The 16,549-nt window shown below is 40.7% G+C and overlaps 1 protein-coding gene and 1 pseudogene across 4 annotated transcripts in view; both read left to right on the top strand.

Annotated features, from left to right (window-relative positions):
* Positions 1-16,549, top strand: part of Palld (palladin, cytoskeletal associated protein) — a 391,277-nt gene that overhangs the window by 75,765 nt on the left and 298,963 nt on the right. The gene's annotated exons all lie outside the window — the stretch shown is intronic.
* Positions 5,418-7,381, top strand: Gm18066 (predicted gene, 18066; annotated as a pseudogene).

Raw genomic sequence — 16,549 nt, 5'->3', positions numbered from 1 at the left:
TTGAACATTGTTATAAAGGAAAAAAATTGTTCCAGCTTTTCATAGAGAGACACTTCTCTATGACTATCAATCTTAAGTAATTAGGGTTGGGAAACTGAGTCCATAAATAAGCAAATTGTAAAATGGTGTGCTTCGTCCTAAAGCAGTGTGGACACTATCAGTCCCATTCTTTTCTTACAGGGCTGAGTAACGAAACTGCATTAAACATTAGGGTCATGACTATATTGTCACAAATGAGGCTCATGTGAGAAGAGGGACCTTCAACTGTTCTCTATAAAATTGGCCTATGGAACTATCCTTATCAGATTGCCCTGTGGCATTTTCTTGATTGCTATTTGTTGTGGGTGGTCCCAGCCCAATGTGAGCAGTGCCACCCCTGGTCTGTATAAAAAAGCTTGCTGAGCATGGGCCAGAGAGAACACACCAGCAAGCATCCTTTCTCGGTGGTTTCTGTTTCTCTTTCCATGTGAACGGCTACCCTGATTTCTCTCAATGGTTTGTGACCTAGTAAATGTAAGCTAAATAAACCTTTCTTTTCTTAGGTTTCTTTTGCTCATGGCATTTGTCATAGCAACAATAAAGAAACTAGAATAATTTGTATGGTTTGTGTGGGTATAGGTAGCTTAGGTTGACAAAACTCAATAGAGATGAACAAATACGGTGGGACTAAGGATATACACCCAACTGTGCCTACAAGCCTCAAAAAACATCCTTTTCTTAACTGAGAGAGCATCATAGAACAAGTGGAATCTCCTTCTGATGTGCTCTCTAATGAGTATCTCTAACCTGGCCAGTGAGTGACTGCGGTTCTGTTTTAGGAAGAACACAGTCTCATGACTAAATTCAAGAAGTGGATCTCCAGAAAGCAGAAACTGAACCGGTTGGGTTACCCATTGAGATTCTCTTCAATTATCTATGAACAATTTTTTAAAAAAGGATACTTGAACAGAAATTGAAATTCCTCAGTATCTAGCACAGCTTTGAAAAAAGAAAATCAAAAGTTCCTGATGGTATGAGGAATTCTGCGGTTCTGTTGTCATAAACATGTTGTTTTATTTGTTTTAATTTATATTATTATCAAATAACCAAGTATAGTTACCAATATAACCAAATATAGCTACCTAGTGATAAAGGGGAAATGTGAGGTACAGAGATAGTTTGAGCGATAGTGAATAATCTTGAAATTCAGTACTTGACCACTAAAAACACTCCACTTGTTAAGCAATTTGTGACATTTTACTTGCAGGGTTGGGCACACTTTGATCATTATTATGACTAAATTATTTCTTGTAATTTTTAAACAATATTTTATTTACCCAGCATGTGGGTGTGTGCTTTTGTGAGTATCGTAGTGCTCACGTGGAGGTCAAAGGGCACCTAGCAAGAGCCACTTCTCTCCTTCCACCATGTGAGCCCCAGGGATTAAATCCGGTAGACAAGGCTTGTCAGGAAGCGTTTTACCCACGGAACCATCTTGAAGCCCCTAAAATGTAATTATATTAAAGGTATATTGGGTATTCCTCTTTTCATGTCCAGCATGGTGATATTAAATTCAGAATCTAAACTCCACCCATAGAACCCATACAAGCACATTCACACTAAGTACACACTGGAAAAATAAAGAGTGTTTCTCTAAATACAAAGGGAAAACATCTGCCTTTGAATGTTTTTAAGACACTTCCTAGATTGGCATGTGATTCACATTAGTCCTGTAGTGTTCTAGCTTGCATACACGTGTGGACATTCTATGGATTAACACAGGGTTTAGCCGTGGGATGTGTGTGTATATGTGCCGTCAGACCCAAGCTACTTCCTTTCCATTCTGGGTGAACTGTCTTAAAGTCAACCTTCAATATACACATAGATCCCCACTGAGTATTTTAAACATTTTAATTGGGTCACAGAATGGGGGTGGAGTCAGTCTATATAATGAAAACATTTAAATGTGATCTTTTTAGATATACATCCCTGAAGAGAAAAATCCAATTAAAAATGATAAAGTAGAAATCATCTCCTTTTTTGCAACGACAGTGATAGATGATAGGGAAATATCAGTAGCCATTGGGAAGTCTGTCATAAAGATCTGTTGGGTACCTGCTTTGGTGAGTGTCTTATCAGTTAGTACAGCAACACAAACAATAGTGCCTCTTATCTGCAAAAGCCAGGTTCAGGCTTATTAGTGGAGGGAATTGGCAGCCACCCCTCTGCACATAGCAACTGGACAAATATTGTTGCATTGCCCTGAGTGACCAATGAGAACCAAGACAGTGCTTTCGAATCGTCTCAATACAAGTAGTGTTAGTGTGCACAGCCTCTCTATCACTCTCCTGTCTTTCTCATTTAATCTTTCCCATGTCAAGAGTCTGAGCTCATCTACAGCCTGTAAATACTTGGGGACTTTTATGAAGGGAAAATATTACAAAGTTTGCTTCAAGAACAACGTAGGTAGGCATTTCTGTTTAATTACTAGCTACTTGTTCGTGTTCTGGGACTTGAAGAGAACTGTAGTGCTTGTATTATGTTCATCGTGGGCATCTCTAAAGGTCAGTGTGTCAATCAGCAATCATGATGCTTTTTATGAGTCTATAATGATCTAGAATGACTAAAGTGTAGTGGGAAGCAGATTCTTAATCACTTAATGAATGGACCAGGATCCTCGTTCCAAAATGCTGGCAGAGTGTTCTGGAACCAGTTACTGTGGTGTATAGTAAATCAGAATCGGCCTTGAGCCCACCAGGTCATTACAGAAACTTCATTGTGTTGACCTCGGCCTTCATTAACTCCTCGGCTGCCTAAATGTTCTAATGTAGAAGGGAAAATATGAAGAATTGTGACACGGGGGTAAGGCAGAGAATGACCCTTGACAGCAGGGGATGGTGTTTCTTTACGGTTATAAAGGGTGGGTTGTGGATTTAAAGCCACAGTGCGTCATTCACTCACTGGATTTCCTGGTTTTCTTTCTACTTGAGCCTTTCCCCTTGTTTTTGACAGGGACTAGTATATAAGCCATGATGTCCAGTGTAACTGGATATTGTTATTATCAACAAGAACTGGGGCTTCACATTACCTCTGCAGATGCAGTAACTTTGGTTATTAATTGCAAAGCAGCTGACTTTAGTGGAACAGTTCAACCTCCTCGGGCTGCAGGTTTCCTAATGGGAAAAGAGAAACGCAACCTTAGAAATTGTCTGTCAGTGGGCATGTTTCACTTTAAACCAAATTCAGACTGTTTTGTAGATGCCTAGATGTTTGGATTATGTTTTTAGCTCAACAGAAAACTCCCACAATGCAAACTCTCTCTGGCCACCTAAGAATTCTGTCATAGAAGCAGCATGCTTTCTCTCCCTTGTGGGTTTTCAAACTTGGCCACATGATATTTTCAAGTTGGCAAAATAATACCTTCTAGACAGGGCTTTAAGTCTCTGCTTAATTGAGTACAGCAGGTTAATAAAAGTGCCAGTGTTCCTTAAAAACAAAAACCCAAATGCCCTGTGGACCTAAAGCAAATGCTACATATTAGATTAAACTGCCACTTGCAGTTCTCCGTGTTTATCTTCTGAGATAGGAATAAAATTATAGTGTGTTACCATAGCAGCATCTGTAACATTTTATGAGACAAAAGATCCTTTTTTCCCTCGTGAAGATCCAAGCCAGAAGCATTATCCATTAAAGAAAGCAAATAAGGCTACAGGGACGTAATTTTTTTTTACAGTCATATTATGGAAATACGAAAGTTCCAGTGTCCTGAGGTCAGATTGTGGAACACAGCTGTCCACGTTCACTTCTGTCCTGGATTGACACCCATGGGTCAGTCCTGAATATTGATCAGCCCTTTCTCTCTAGCACCCTAGAAGTAGAAATGCAGTCTCCTCTCCACACCTTTTTTTCTCAAAGCACACGTTAGGGCTAGGAAGTGGTCACTATAACCCTCTGCTTTGTGAAGCTTTTATTTATGCTGCTTGCCCAATGCCAATTTCTCATCTTGTCTTTATTCTCCGGAGCTTATTTCTTTGGCTTCTCTACTGTGAAAATAATGGCTGGGCTCTTCTCATCTGAAGGAGAAGGGGCTGGACCTTTTTCAGACTGTGAGCATCCTCTGCCCTCCATTAGAATTCATGTCTCTCTCCTCTCCTCCCTGGTCATTATAACTGCTCCCCTCCTCCTTCTCCTCAACCTCCTGCGCAGAACACACGCTAGTCTCTTTGCCTGTTTCACCTACAGGAAACTCTGTGAACACTCTGGAGAAGATTAAAAGTGGACTTACTTTATAATTTAAAAAAGAGAAAAGCCTTCCTCCCTAAATTTAACAGTGTTCTACATGTTGTCGATAAAAATGTACCCATTTTAATCACTCACTGGCTACAATCAATCTTGGGCTTTTCTTTTCATAATTTATTAATCAATTAGTAGTTGATCAGAAAATACTTTAATATCAGTCACTGGACTTATTTAAATTTCAATCAAGTGCCAAGGTTTAAGTATTCGTAAGGTAAATTTGAAAACTGTACAGGTCATGCAATATTTTTCTTACTATCAAGTGAAGGATTTTATTATTCTTTCACAAATTGTTATTTTATTATTTTTATCTCTCTCTCTCTGTCTCTCTCTGTCTGTCTGTCTGTCTCTCCCATTTTCTCTCTCTCTCTCTCTCTCTCTCTGTGTGTGTGTGTGTGTGTGTGTGTGTGTGTGTGTTGTATAAGCATGTGTACTATAGTGCATATGTGTATATCAGAATTCTCAGTGGAGCTATTACTCTTCTGTTGCCTTTTTGGGATTCCAGCAATTCAGCTCAGCTCCCACTACTTTGAAGACAATCATCTCTACCCAATGGGGCATCTTGCTGACCCAAGAGTTTAGAATATTTTTAGAATACTGATTTTTCTTGAGCTGAATCCAAATTTCATGCTGTGTACACATCAATCATCAAGAATTTCTTGCTGACTGGATTACTGGACTATAATTTCTTAAAGTTTCCCCTTCAAAATTTAAACTTATAGGTAAATTACTGACTTACAGTTTTTCTTTTTCATTATATAAAAGAATTATCATTAGGAGCCTAAGTAGGTGTTTGGGACATTCTGTCAAGGGAGAAAATAAAAAGATGGAATAATAAGTCACCCAAATTTAAACTGCTACAGAAAAAAATTTATATAGTGCACCCATGTTCAGAAGCTTAACTTTCAGTAGCCAAAATGTGGATTAAATCCTGGTAAATCTATTCGCAGAAGAATGAGTTAAAAAAATTATGTGTAGATATGATGGAAAAGCATTCAGTCTTAAACAGGAAGGAAACTCTGACATAACTCTGCCTGCAATGTTAAGTGATGCCAATTACCAAAAGGAGAAATCGTGTAAGAATTTTCTTATATGATATACTTGGAGTAGTCAGTTCCTAGAATAGTATGGGAGTGGGGGTCTGGGGGAGATGGCCACACTTCAGGAGAGTGAAGAAATCAAAGTGGATAGTGGGCCAAAACTAAGCAAGAATGAACTAAAGAGACATCTTTGAGCTGAGAAGGAAGTAGCAAGGAAAGAAGCCCAGCAAAATGAGCTCAGTGAAGAACAGCTAAGCCAGGCTGCTGCTGCTGCCCCTGCCAACCACGCTACCAACAGTGATGTGGGTGCTGAGGAGAAGACTCTAGACCCAAACCAATTCTGCAAGATCCATAGTCAAGCAGTTCACTGGCTGAAGGTCAGCGGGGAGAACCAGTACCCACACAAGTTCCATGTGGACACCTCACTCAGTTCATCCAAGAATACAGTTACTGGCAGCCCATGGACCTGTCTGATATGAAGAGTGGCAGATTGGATCCATGAGCTTTGGTTGGGAAAAACACATCTTCTATGACATTTGAGCAAAGGGGGTCAAGTTACAAGTCATAGCCAACTCCAGGAACTATAAATCAGAGGTAGAATTTGTTCATATCAGTAACAAACTATGCCAGGGAGACATAATCAGAGTTCAGGGGAATCCTGGGAAAACCAAGAAGGGTAAGTTGAGCATCATCTCCTGTGAAATCACACTTTGTATCTGTGCTTGCAAATGTTGCCTCATCTTTACTGTGACCTCAAAGACAAGGAAATAAGCTATCTTCAGAGATACCTGTACTTGATACGGAATGACTTTGTGAGACCGAAATTTATCATCTGCCCTAAGATCATCACACGTATAAGGAATTTCGTGAATGAGCTGGTATTCCTAGAGATCAAAATTCTCATGATGAACATCACTCCAGGGTGAACTGTTACCAAGCCTTTCTTCACCTATCACAATGAGCTGGACATGAACTTATAAATGAAAATTGCTCCAGAACTATACTATAAAGAGGCTGGCAGTTGGTGGGCATTGACCAGGTTTATGAAATTGGGCACCTGTTCCAGCATGAAGGAATTGATTTAACTCATGATCCTGAGTTCACCATCTGTAAGTACTACATGATCGATGCAGGTGATCATGACTAATGGAAAACACAGACAAGATGCTGTCGGGGATGGTGAAAAGCATACAGGCAATTACCACCAAGATCACCTACCACCCAGACAAGCCAGAAGACCAAGCCTATGGACTAACTCACCTCACCTTTGTTAAGAATCAGCCTAGTAGAAAAGCTTCAGCAACCCTAGGAGTGAAGCTGCCAGAAACCACTCTCTTCAAACCTGAAGAAACTCAAAAACTACTTGATATTTGTGTTGCAAAGCTGTTGAATGCCCCCCCCACACACACACACCTTGGACCACAGCCAGGGACAGTCCGTGATAAACTTATTGGAGAGTTCCTGAAAGTGGCATGCATCAGTCCTACATACATCTTGATACCCACAGATTATGAGCCCTGTGGTCAAATGACACTGCTCCAAAGAGGATCTAATTGAACACTTTGAGCTATTATTGATCATGAAGAAGGAAATATGTAGTACCTACACTGAGCTTAAAGATCCCATGCAGCAGCAACGCTGTTTAAAGAATAGGCCAAGGCCAGGACTGCTGGTGATGATGAAGCCATGTTCATAAGATGAGAACTTCTCTACTGCCCTGGAACATGGGTTGTGCTCAACAGCTGGCTGGCTCATGGATATCCCTCAAATATCCATTTTTTCACAGATTCCAACAATATCATGGAAGTCCTTTTGTTTCCTGCCATGACGCTTGAAGAAAAGAAGGAAACCACACAACTGCTGAAACCCCAGAAAGCAGGGTGGCCAGAACCTGTTTCTAGAGGATACACTCAACTCTGGCATCTCTGCATGTCAGCAGAAGATCTGGTCTGAGAAGTTCATGTGCAGTGTTGTCCATCTGCCCACTGCAGCCCAACTGCCACAGAGAGAAGAATTAAAGAGTTTTTGTATTCCTTGTTACTTAATAAACCATTTCTCTCTTTACCTTGAAAAAAGAAAAGAAAGAAAAAGAAATACAACAGTGGTTATGAGGTTGGGTTATAAACAATGTCAGGTGGCTAGGGAACCTCCAGTATGGAAACTGGAATGAGTTTGGAAATGAGGAGTGGTGACAGTGGCACGTGGTACAGCCATACCCAGCACCACTGAATTGCACATTTAAACAGGAGTAAAATGGGAATTTTACATTGTGCTCATTTATCGCGCTAGACAAATCAGAAGAAAGTGTTCCTTTTTTTTTAACGTGCCTATAGTTCAACTTGGGAATTTAAGCCTTTGTAGTACATGCATAAAAGCTAAAAGCCTAAGGAGAATAGGTTGCTGACCAATACTTATTGTGTGTGCATGTGTGAGTGGGTGTGGGTGTGTGTATGTGTGGGCATGTGTGAGTGTGCTCAATGTACATACATGGATGTGTATATGTTTGTATGTGTGTGCATGTACCCATGTGTGTGTGTTATACATGGGAACACTTGTGTGTAAGAGTATTTTGTATTTTTTACCTGTGTGAGCCAGAAAGTGGATGTTGAGTAACCTGGTTGACCACTCTGTCTTATTCCCTTGAGGTAGAGTCTAAGTTTCCGAACTTGGAGCTCACCATTTCTGTCTGGATGACTAGCCAGGCAGCCCTAATATCTTCCTGTCTCAGGGTTACAGGCACACAAGCTGTGTCTGGCTTTTAAATAAGTGCAGAGGACAGTATTCCAGGCCTTTGTTCTTGTATGGACATTATTCTTATCTGCTGAGCCAAGCGCCCAGTCCCTCTATGTCCTTTCTGATTCAGTCCCCAACACAGTGGACTCCATGTTTCGGCTTGCCAATCAAGTCTGCAACACTCCTTGACCTAGCTTTCCAGTGTCACCCTTGTAACCATCAGCTTAGTCTGTCATTGTGCAACAGTTGGCCTACGCCATGCATAGGTTGCCATAGCAATCCCATGTAGCATTTATAGTTAGCAAAAGGAGGAGGTAGGGCTCAGAGAAGATATTACTCTAATGCCATGGCTCCTTAGGTAAGAAAACAGGGGTATAAATGCAAAGCTTCCTCTTTTGAGTGGCTGGAAACTTCCATACTTTCCTGCAGTAGCAGAAAATATTAAGAAGACCCTCTACTGCTTGATTTACTGCAAGTTAATAAACCTGTCCAGCAGTAGTTGATGTCTCACAGGCTTCTCACACTTAGTATATCCAAAACTGAACACTGACCTTGTCAGCCAATGCCCAATATGTTCTTCATACAGTCTCTATTTAGGCCACCAGCGTCGCCCACCCACTTACCTTAGGCCAGAGCCTAAGTGCCTTCTATCCAGAGTACAGTTCATCAGCAAATCTTACCCATAAAACTTGAAAACTTGGGTGCTTTATCTCCACTCCCCACTGAGCAACCTTGACTCAGATCATCTTTTCTCACACATGAACATCACTTCTAAATGCTATTTCTCCACTTGTTCTCTCCATAATAAAATGGTTTCCAGGATATAAACCTTATTAAGATCCTTATCTACAGAGTCAACTTTCCTTGATACTATCTGCATGGAAACCCCTATACACTTGACCCCCACATTCTCCTCTCCAACCTTGCCATCCCTTCTTCTCCCCACCTAGCCCTAAAGCTATACTCTTGGTCAAGTGCCTTGTTAGCTGCTCCTTGCATGCCATCGTTTAAGATTTCAAAATACAGTGACAGTCATTCCCAAACCCTGTCTCTTTCCATCTCATAGCTGTCTTTTCATTTCCGTATAGCCCTGACCACTATCCACAGTCATATATTTTTGTCTGCTGGTGTGTTGAGCAATCCATCTTCTTTCACTTTGTCTTTCATTTCTTACCAACTGAGAATTTGGTTGCTTTCCCAATGGAATCCCCCCAATGCAAGCCCGAAATTAATACCCAACAGACATTAAGACCTAACAAAGAGCTGAGGGGATGGACAGCCATATGCTCCTCAAACACTCTTCTGGCTTGTATTGGTAGAGCAAAAGGTCATAATGCCATATAACTAGAAGTTCTGAGGGATGGGTGCCATGACTAAAAGATGCAAAGAACTTTAAAGGCATATGAGAAGTTGGAAAGAAGCTAACTAAGCCTTGGAAGGTCAGAGAGTTCCTAGGAGAGAATCATCCTCATAGAAGGTTCAGCTCCCTAAGGATTGTTCCTGTGGAATGAAAAGGCACACAGGTGTAATTCCTCAACAGTAAGAAGCAACATTATGCTGGTGTGAGCCTCGATGCTATGTTTGTAAATGCTGGAGACTGCTAGAGCTCAGGACTGCTACTCTCATCGAACTTTTGAAAATAGCCTCTTAGGTCTGGATCTTCGGGGTAAAAAGGAAGAAAAGTGTCTGGGAAGTCTCTCTCTCTTCTGAAAGGTTTATTCGTAGCTTGCCAGGATAGCTGCATTTTTGGACGCTCTGGGCCACATCTGGCTTTCAGACTCTCATTGATATTGCCATGGTGCTTAATTACGCATAATACTGGCATAAACAATATAGTCACGGAATGCTGGAGATAATAAGAAGGGCATGCTGTGAAGCATCAGACATGGACTGTATAGTTTAAAGGATGATTTTTATCAAAATCTAAAGTTGGAGTCCTTCGAGTTGTTTGTTTCTTCAGTTGTTCAGACTCACTGGTGCCGTTGCTGGTGCAGACGATGGGCCTGTGCTGGCTTATAAGTCACTATTTTAAGCACTGTATAAGACTTTGCTTATGCGGATGCATCTTCTACATTTTGCCTCTCTGCAGCCTCTTGCTTAAATTTTGACAGTAAATACTCATTGACCCTTTTAAATTGCTTTTACGCTCCTTGAATCTATCTTCCAGCCATGTTAGTCCATGCTGCTAACAAATGATCATATCACACCTTCAGTGTATGAGGTATATATCTAATTACTGTCTTTATCTGACCAATAGGCTCTTAGGGGAAAGAACTATCATTTCACCTCCAGGTTATTTGTATCTAGTAGCATCTGACTTTCTGATAAATGTTCAACAACACTTAGAATGGATGAGCCACTCCTCTGAAGAGGCAAATAATTCTCACCCTTTTGCCCAGAATGTGAAGCGGAAGGTGGTAGCTTCAGAATAGAATTCATTAGGCAATACTGAGAACTAATAATGGATTTGTTGCAGGTGCTCTAAAGAGCCAGGGGTAGGGGTGGGGATACTCTGGTAAGAGATTAAAGCTGGAGACATTCCTCAGGCTTAGACTGTATCACTTTCTGACTCACTTAGAACCTGAGAAATCATCATTAACCATGTTTTGTTGCCTGTTTCCTTAATTGTTATATCTGCTATTATGTTTAAATCTGGATTAAAAGCTTACTTAGCCCTTAAGACTCTAGTTAATGCTCATTAGTCACTATGACTGCAAAACAGGTACCTGCCTGTGTCCCATCTCTTCGCATGGCCATATATGGTCTGAGCTTGTCATCAGCTGTGCTAAAGGAAAGGGTGGGCTGCAAAGGTGGCTTTCTCACCACCACATGTATGAATCTCACAGGGGATCTTGTCAAACTCAAAGAAGCTGGGCTCCACCCTGGTGTCCCCTGTGTTTCGGATTGACTGTCTGATTGTGTTCTGGGTTGAGTCCTAAGAAATTGCATTTCTAACAAGTTCCTACACAGGCCAGCTGTCCAGTGAACTGGTCCAATTTGCCTCTCTAACCATAATGTACCTGGGCATTGCATACACATTCTGCTTTTAGTGTGTCTGGGATAAGCTTTGAGGTACTGCATTTATTTCCTCTCCTTTTTGTTTGTGTGCTTGTGTGGAGATGTGCATGGATATGCATACACATGAATGTGAGTATGCAAGCATATATGTGCACATGTGTGTGCATGCATATATATCTATATATGCACATGAGTATGAGTATACATGGACATATTTGCACAAATGTGCATATGTGTGTGGGGGTGTGCATATATGTGTACTGTGTGTATATGTGCACATGTGTGTAAGTGTGCATGCATATATGCACATGTAAGAGTGGGGGTATGCATATATATGCACATGTACTGATGAGTGTATATCCACATGTGTGCAGATGTGCATGCATATACCTGCACATGAGTGTGACACTGGAAGTTTATGTCAGGTGTCTTTCTCTACTGCTCTCCACTTTATTTACTGAAGCAGGGTCTCTCACTAAGCCTGGAGCTTGCTAATTTGACTATTAACAAGCCTGCTTGCTACAGGGATCCCTTGCATTGGGACTGCAGGAAGGCTGCCACACCCACCCTGCTTTTATATGTGGATACTAGGCATTTAAATTCTGGTCTTCTTCCTCATGCTCTAAGTGCATGATCCACTGAGCCATCTCCCCAGCCCTGACATTCTGCATTTCTAAGACCTTGCTAAGTGTTGCTGTTGCAGTTGGTCTGGGGGCCACCTTTGAGAAGTTCACTTCTCTAGCCAAATAGTTATTCACTATAGATGCTTAAATCTACTACTCCCCAGGTCCGGCCATAAGCCTTGCGTCAGTTACCCTGTGGGGAGAGCCTAGGATTCTGTGTTTTTCATGAGCAGCCCAAGCAGCACGAATCAATTAGTGCTATGACCGGATTACATGCTTGAAGGGAAACTGGAGTAAAGAGAAATCATTTGTAGAGTCTTCATGTAAATACTAATAAAATTTATGTAAACTGGAGAATATACAAGAAAATACCATTTTTTTTACTGTTACCAAGATGCATTTTTTTTATTAATATTGAAAGACTTCTTCTAATCAGTGGGGTTTACAGTTATAAACAGCAGATTTTGTTTTTGTTTTTGTTTGTTTGTTTGTTTGTTTGTTTTGTTTTTTGGTCTGTGCCAGATAACAGGACAGACAGAGCAGGGTGGTCTTGCATTCTGCAAAATGTAGCACGGATATAACCTCTCGATAAGACTTAGAACTCACCTGTTAGGCTAGACCATCAAGCCCAGGAAGCAGCCCCTCTTCTTCCCCGGTGCTGGGATCCCACGCATGCACCAGCCCTTTTAAGTGAGTGCTGGGGATGGCGCTCACATTCTCATGCTTGCACACAAGCATGTTATTCCCTGAGCTATCTCTGCAGTCCTTACCTACTTCAGACTCTAGAAAAAAAATACACTGGAATGCTATAAAATATATACAAATTACTTGTAACTTTTTTGTAATTTTCCTTTTCTTTGTAAGTAGGGAATTTGGTGTGGAGAGGGGCACTAATTTCATCTTTAAGAAAAAAAAAGAGAGAGAGATTTGGTGGAGCTTTGAACGGACCTCAGGGAGAGAGAGGGGAGGAGGAGGAAGGACAGACTCTGTGTGGACCATTGATGGGGAACAGCAGACGCACAGCTGCCCACATGGCCTGGGAAGTGGAATATGGCACTAAGAGAAAAGAGGATGTGATGCAAAACAACAGTCCTCCCCGCAACGCACAGCACACACACTTTGGTCATTTCTAAGAACCCATGGGGACCCAGGCTACTTTCCAGTGTTCTCTGAACTTGACATGTGCTTCTTCTGGATACACATACTGACTCAAGATGGCCTGAACTCCACCAACAACTTGTTAACTTGACATTTATATTTTTTCCCCTCAATTATCTTCTGAGGTCAGCAGTTTCTTTGGACGTATATCATCCATTTATCTAGGGCTTTGGAAAAAATATCCAACTGGGAATCAAATGCTGCTCACAAAAGCATTTCCCAAACTGGTGATCTGAACTATAAAAGTGTGGAGAATGGTTGTGGACAGGGTAGGAAAAGCATTCACATAACAAGTTCCTACCACTTGCATATGAAACAATAAAGTGGGTGATTCTTTTCCATCGCAGTTTCCCACACTCCTTCAAGCAGAAATCATAAAAGCAGCAATAAGAGTCAGTGAGCAGGAGTGTTGTTACACACCAATAATCCTAGAACTAGAGAGGCTGAGACAGGAAGAGGCAGGTAAGCTGGGCTACATAGTGAGACCCTATCTCAGAAAAACGGTATCAACCTCAAACCACTCAGTGTCGGAACAGTATCCCAGACAGTTTCAGCTGCTGCCTTCTATAATAGTTCAACTTCAAGTTTTACTAATTCCTAGCAGTTTTCTACTGCAAGATGGGGAAAGAGTTTTCACAGCAAAAGGAAAGCATATGGAGACCAGAAAGGGGGATCAAGGAGAAAATCTAAAATTAAACTTCAGCTGTGTACTGTAGCCTGAGGCAGACCTTGCTTTCAACCCCTTTGGAAGTCCCAGTAGGTCTCCTGCAGAGTAGGTCAGAGCAATTCACCATAATGGGTAATAGCGCAGGGCTTCAGTCTACCCTGCAAGGTCTAACAGTCTGAAAGTTGCATAATCTCCCCAAATCTAGCGTGCACCTTCATCTAGTGCAGTAAGAAAAGATGTCTCCTACAGGACATGAAGAACAGTAAGTGGAATAGGGTAATCACTAGCAGCTGTCATCATTAAAGCACGCACTGGCCGAGATTCAGAGTATGACTGAGAAAGTTGACTTGAAAAGCATGGGAATACCGAGATATTGCGACAACTCTACTCAAATTTTGCAATCTATATCATGCACATGGGTAGATACAACTCAGATATCTAGGTAGGTAAATATGCTTATTCTACTGAGCAGTTCAAGATGGAAAAGAGACCAATAGTTGGCTCAGTGGGTGAGACATCCACTGCACAAGTGTGAGATCCTGAGTGCAGATGTTCAGTGTGCTCACTCTAAGAACCCGAGGGCATCATGTTCTCATGAAAAGCTGGGTAAGACACAGGCACCAGGAACCCCAGCAGAGAAAGGCTGGTCCTGAGGATCCCTGGCTAACCCATCCAGCCTAAGTGAGAAGCTATGTGTTCAGTGAAGGCCTGTCTCACAAAATAAAGTAGAAAGGCTGGCAAGATGGCGAGATGGAGAAAGGTAGAGGTACTCAAGCCTGATGAGCCCAAATGTGGTTGCTGCAGCAACCGACAGTGGAAGGAGAGTTCAGACTCCTGAAAGTTGGTCTCTGTCTTTGTCAGGGTTTCTATTGCTGTGCTGAAACTCCAGGACCAAAAGACAAGCTGGGGAGGAAAGGGTTTATTCTGATTACACTTCCTGGCCTATTTATTCTAATCCTATATTTCCTTCTCTTGTCTTATTACTTTAGCTATTGCTTCAAACACTACATTAAAAAGGAGTGGGGACAGAAGACATTCCTTTCTTGTTATTTATTTTACACTTTAACATTTAAATTAAACGTAACTCAACATTAAACTTTGAAGGGTTTGCTTTCATTTTTATCTACATTCGGGATGATGTTGCTATGGATTTCTCATGGAAATCCTTTATTCCAATACGTTCCCTTCAGCTCTAGTCTCTTGTTGTCTAGACTTGCTGACTTCTGTCAAAGGACTTTATGGCATCTATTGAGGTGATAATTGTGATTTTTGTCTCTCACTCTATATGATTAATTACACTTATCAACTTATATCTTTTGAGCCACTCATACATCTCTGGGATAAAACCAACTTGATTAGGATAGATGCTGTTTTTGATACATGCCTAACCCTAACCCTAACCTCGGTTTATTATCTTTGCAAGCATTTTATTGAGAATTTTTTAATCTGTGTTTATTAGGAATATTGTATTGGTGGTAATATTATATCTTTACCTGGTTTTGGTGTTAGAGTGATACTGGCTTCATAAAAGCAGTTTAGAAACACCACTTCTGATTCTTTCTTTAAAAAAAAAAAGAGCAGTATTGGTTATAGATCTTCTTCGACAGTCTAGTATGATTCTGCTGTGAATCCATCTGGACCTGGAATATTTTGTAGTTGGAAGTCTTTTGTGTTTTACTGGACATCAATCTTTGTTCTCCACATGTGTATGCATAGACACATATGCCAACACACATATACTGTCCCTACAGACACACACACATATTCTCAGAAAAAAAAATAGAAAAAAGTCAAGCCAGTATTTCTAAAATAAATATTTAGAGAAAATAACAACAATAATAGACCCTGTTTAGATCCCTATAAAAATTTATTTTTCATGCCTTGGTGACATGATTTTATTGCATCAAACATATTTCAAATTTTCTTCTGGCTAATAATAAATATAATACTAAAAATGATATGTTCAGAATTCTATTTTGACAATTGTATATATTTAAAGTATACAATGTGTTCTTTCAATATACTTGTTGATTCTGACATGAATGCCATGATCAAGTTATTAACATAAGCATTACATACCATAATTATGACTCTTCCTATATAGTATAAACACTTTAAAATACTGTCTTTGAAGGTTCCACGTGCATAACCCAGTGTTATGACCACAGCCACCATACTGTAGGTTACATCTCTTGAACCTTTCATCCTGCCTGCCTGAAATGCTGTCCTCTTGGACCAGCATTTCCGATCCTTCTCATCTCCCTGGTAACCACCACTTTCCTCTCTGCTTTTATCAGTTTGGCCTTTTCAAATTGCATGTATTAGTCAGATAGTGAAGTACTTGTGGTCGATTTTCCTAGGCATACTTACCTCCAGGCTAATCCAGGGGACTACAAATGGCTACAATTGGCCATCTTTCCCTCTTTTGACATGGTGTGTGTAATAAACCTGCTTCTCACTTTAATATGGGATTAGGACCCAATAAACCCATCGTAAATTGAAAGAATCATAAGCCAAACCTTCAGCAATATACCTAGCCCACAGAATACCACAGCTGGGCAGTGAAGAGCCCTGTGGCAGATGGGTTGTTTATTCACCTGCGTGAGTGACTGCCTGAGAGCTGCAGCTAGCTGCTGCTGTCAGACACCAAGAAAGAGTGCTGTCAGTTGTCACTGAGACAGGAAAAGACCAAAATTCAGAGTTCAATGTATGAATAATACTGAGTGCATGAGCGTATGTTTTCTAGGCAAATTCATAATGTTCCTGTAAAAATCACCACATAGTCACTATAATTTATGATTATATAAATTCCATTGTGTGTGTACAGTCATACCACCAACGTTTTTTAACCTCCATTTTTATTTCTGTAGCTTGTTTTTTTGTTTGTTTGTTTGTTTGTTTGTTTGTTTTGCTTTGCATTTGTACCTATATGGGTTTTACTCTTCCAGGTCTTACATCATGATTTTAATCCATTTGATTTGGCTTTTTGTACATTATGTGAGACCAGAGTCTTTTATTCTTCAGAATGTAGGTGA

This window comes from Mus musculus, chromosome 8 (genome assembly GCF_000001635.26).
Source record: "Mus musculus strain C57BL/6J chromosome 8, GRCm38.p6 C57BL/6J".
In the NCBI taxonomy this organism is placed as follows: Eukaryota; Metazoa; Chordata; class Mammalia; order Rodentia; family Muridae; genus Mus; species Mus musculus.
Note: the sequence above shows the minus strand (reverse complement) of the source record. Positions and strands in the feature narration are given on the sequence as shown.